The sequence below is a fragment of the Anomaloglossus baeobatrachus genome, chromosome 7, assembly GCF_048569485.1.
Source record: "Anomaloglossus baeobatrachus isolate aAnoBae1 chromosome 7, aAnoBae1.hap1, whole genome shotgun sequence".
NCBI classification, from domain to species: domain Eukaryota; kingdom Metazoa; phylum Chordata; class Amphibia; order Anura; family Aromobatidae; genus Anomaloglossus; species Anomaloglossus baeobatrachus.
This window is the reverse complement of record NC_134359.1, coordinates 298,615,396-298,619,482: the sequence shown is the minus strand read 5'-3', so window position 1 is coordinate 298,619,482 and position 4,087 is coordinate 298,615,396. Positions and strand designations below refer to the sequence as shown.

At 41.5% G+C, this 4,087-nt stretch overlaps 1 pseudogene; it reads left to right on the top strand.

The window, feature by feature from the left end:
• Positions 1-1,228: 1,228 nt before the first annotated feature.
• LOC142246498 (E3 ubiquitin/ISG15 ligase TRIM25-like) lies at positions 1,229-2,847 on the top strand (annotated as a pseudogene).
• Positions 2,848-4,087: the final 1,240 nt, after the last annotated feature.

Genomic DNA, 4,087 nt, shown 5'->3' with positions numbered 1-4,087 from the left:
CTGCTGCAGGCTTAACTTCCCAGTTGCTGGATGCTGGATGATTTTAGATCATATGTGCAGTTCCTACTTGTTACAAGTGTCTCACAGCTTAAAATTGGATCTTATAGGCCACTGTACTGTGGGGTCATTAGATGACCCCATGGTACTATGGCAACAGTCGGCACCAGCAATTATAATCACGGGAGGCCGAGCCTGCCAAAGAAGGGCATTTAATTCCCGTTTAGCCATTCAGATATTGCTGTCCGAATTGGTCCAAAATCCTATGCCCGTGGGTGTCAGCTGTCATGTACAGCTGACACCCGTGGGTTTTACATGCATGGCCCAGTGCTATACACTTAAAAAACTGTGCGGAGGAATAAGGTCCCTCAACGACCACCATTAAAAGGCACACCGGTGTTCGTTAAGGGGGTAATATCTTAATACTACAGGTGTGCTGGCCCTTGTTTTGCTTTAGTTTTCTTGGTTGATGCCTTGAGCTGTGTGCAACCCCACTTCCCCCGCAAGGTTTTAAACACTGTCACACATGGATCCTGTGACTGTCTATTTGAGTTCTTCTTAAGCACATAGAGGTGAACCACTAGAATTAGGGATCATCCTGATTAGGTACACCTTCTCATGATGGGATGCTTTTATATCCAAAAAATGTTACCAAGTACAATATGTATTTTGATTCTTTGTTTTTTAATGTATATACCGTAGTAATAGTGCTATCCCTGCATTTATTTATCACAGTTGCTTATACATAGTGTTTGTATTGCATATAAAGAGATAGGGGTGTCATACAGTCCTATGAGACCTCAGAGCCTTATAAACATCTTTTCAGGGCTATTAGAGCCCATGTGAGTTGCAGGGAAATTATTCGCCGCCAAACTAATTTTTGGGGAAAACGTGTCGAATCTGGTGAATTTCACCTTCAAAAAACTCAGTTATCTTCCGTAACGATGGAAGATTTTAACATCCATTTTATGGACAGTTCTTGCAGTAAAAGTGTTTTCTTCTTTCTTTTCTTAGTTCTGGTGGTGGATTCTCTCTACATAATAAACAGGCAGAGTCACCACAACTACATCTGTCACCTGACACCATAATTTGTTAATCATTTTCTTCCGCAATATAAATCAGCAATAAAGGCAATCTCTGATCTGCAGCGTTCATAGTTTATTCTCAGAATCCTCCGCCCTTCTTACGTAAGGAAAGTTTTCAGCTTTCAGTTCCTGCTTTTCACTCTACAATGGCGTCTGCTGAGCTGAGGAACGAGCTGGACTGCTCCATCTGCCTGAGCCTCTATACAGATCCCGTATCCCTGAGATGTGGACACTTCTTCTGCCGCTCGTGTATTGTGAGTGCGCTGGATGCACAGGAGGCGGCTGGAGTGTATTCCTGTCCTGACTGCAGAGCAGAATATCCGGAGCGTCCGACCCTGGAGAAGAACCAGAAGCTGAGGAACATAGTGGAGCGTTTCTCATCTACTCAGCCTGAGATGGAGGAGACCAGAATCTTATGCACTCACTGTGATTCTCCTGTCCCGGCTGTGAGATCCTGTCTGCAGTGTGAGAACTCTTTATGTCACGACCACCTGACAGCCCACAACAAAACTGCTGATCATATATTAACAGAACCCACCGCCTCATTTAGCTACAAAAAATGTTCTCTCCACAAGAAGGTTCTGGAGTATTACTGCCCGGAGGACGCGGCTTGTCTGTGTGCGTCTTGCTGTCTGGTTGGCGAACACCGAGGACACCAGGTGGAAGTTCTAGATGAGGCTTCTGAGAAGAAAAAAGAGAAACTGATGAAATATCTGGATGAACTAAACCCACAAAAAGCAGAAATCCAGAAAAGAGTCCAGAATCTGCAGCATCATAAGAGAAAGATCCAGGAGAAAGTCTCCGATAACAGGAAGAACATCAGTAAGATATTTATGGACATTAAGGAAAAACTGGAAATGGCAGAAAAGAAAGCGCTGAGCGAGGTCTCCAGGCAGGAGGAGAAGATTGTGTCCCAGATATCTCATCTGATCCGGAAGCTGGAAATACAGGAGGACGATATGTCCAGGAAGATGGGTCACATGGAGGAAATGTGTCGTGTCACCGACCCAATAAGACTCTTAAAAGAAAGTGACATTACAGTGTGTAGTCATGGGGATGAGGAGGACAAAGGGGGAGATGGTGGAGAGGTCAGATCTTAGGAGGATCTGGATGAGGTCCTGATCTCATTGACCTTACACCTATCTATGAGGGATATTGTCACCAATGTAACATCAGAGCTTGGGTTCAATGTCCCAGACATATTGCTGGATGTGGACACTGCTCATAAAAGGGTGAAGATATCAGAAGATCTGAAAACATCATCAGATTCAGAAGAAGAATAGGAGAAACCAGAATCATCAGGAAGATTTGTGACATTTTCCCAGGTATTAAGCAGATGTGGCCTCTCCTCAGGACGACATTACTGGGAGGTGGAGTGGAACCAGATAGGAATATCTGGCATCGGATTGTCCTATCCCAGTATAAAGAGGGAAGGGGGACAGTCTGGTATTGTATATAACGATAAATCTTGGTGTTTGTATATGTATGATAGACAATATGGAGTATATCACAATTCAATCGGATTAATCCTCGCTATAAAGCCAATATGTCCGACACTTGGAGTCTTCTTAGACTATGAGGCCGGGCGTCTGTCCTTCTATGAGCTGTGTGACCCCATGAGACACTTACACACCTTCACCGCCTCCTTCACTGAACCCCTACATGTTGTCTTCCATTTGTATGATGGAGCTTCTGTTACAATTAGAAGTTGAGGCCGATGTCCTCCACATCATATTGTAATTAAATTATTTGCTGTCACATGGATACATCTAAGAAAAGGGGCATCGACCACCTTGATTCTAATATCAGGGGTGGCAAGATCAGCCAACGACTGGCCAAAATGGAGACTAGGTGGATTTGGGAACTAAAAACCCTTCACCCTCTGGGACTGAACGAAAATATCTCTTATGCCCCTTTTTTGTGAAAACCAGTGTCCTCCTAGCGCTACAACTATATGGGGGGTTTATCTTTGTGGTTTTATTATGCATGTTTATATGCTGTTTTTAATTACATTTTTTTTATTTTAGGCGTCTTCCTCTTGCCTTTCCGATATATCAGTATGATTGACATCTGAAAAATTTCTCTATCATGAAGTGGGCACATCCCATGAAGAGTCGGGACTGCAACAACCCCTAAGAACATCTGGATATGGTGACTGTGTGTTGCCATTGTTTATACTTACAGAACATTATATTTTGTGGATGCTACAAGTATTCCTATGACCATATGATGGTTTCGTATCCCATGGGAATGCATGTGGGGGGTATTATTTTAATGCTGTTTGATGGCATTTTGTCTCCTTTTTTATGATGTCATGATTTGTATGGTATTGAATATGAAAACTTTGATGTATTGGTCTTATATGATATCATAAAAATTGCTATACTCCATGATTCATGATTATGGAGCATTGTGCCTATTGGATGCCATGATCACTGTCTATTTATTTATATATTGACACCGAGTGGGTTCCGTGATATGTATAACGCAATCACAGTTGATGGTTATATGTGGGGGATCGACATAATGTAATATGATGACATGTTATTTTTATGATGTTATAATTATTTTCCTCTTTTTGTATATTTTTGTATATTTATCTTTATGTAAAATCATGGAATTTTTATATCCTGCGGTCCCCTATTGGGAAGATACGACTGCATCGTGTTGTATACTTTTGTGTCGATCCCTCAGTCATATACCACTTATATCTTTACTGTATACAGTCATTAAATGTTGTGTTTCTCCATATGTTATCAATATCTGCAATGGTCCGGAGTCATGCTATTATATATGTGAAGTATTTATTATGTATGGTATATATATGTTTTGACCATACTAGATCAATTGTATATGGCACTTTACCTTGCCTATGCATTCCTATCATATGCATATATCGGGTATATTTGCCCTTTGTTTATATGCACACAGTATCCTTGTCCCGTATGTATAAACCTCTTCAAATTGGTGTTACCTGCATACACAATATGTGATATAGTGGCGAA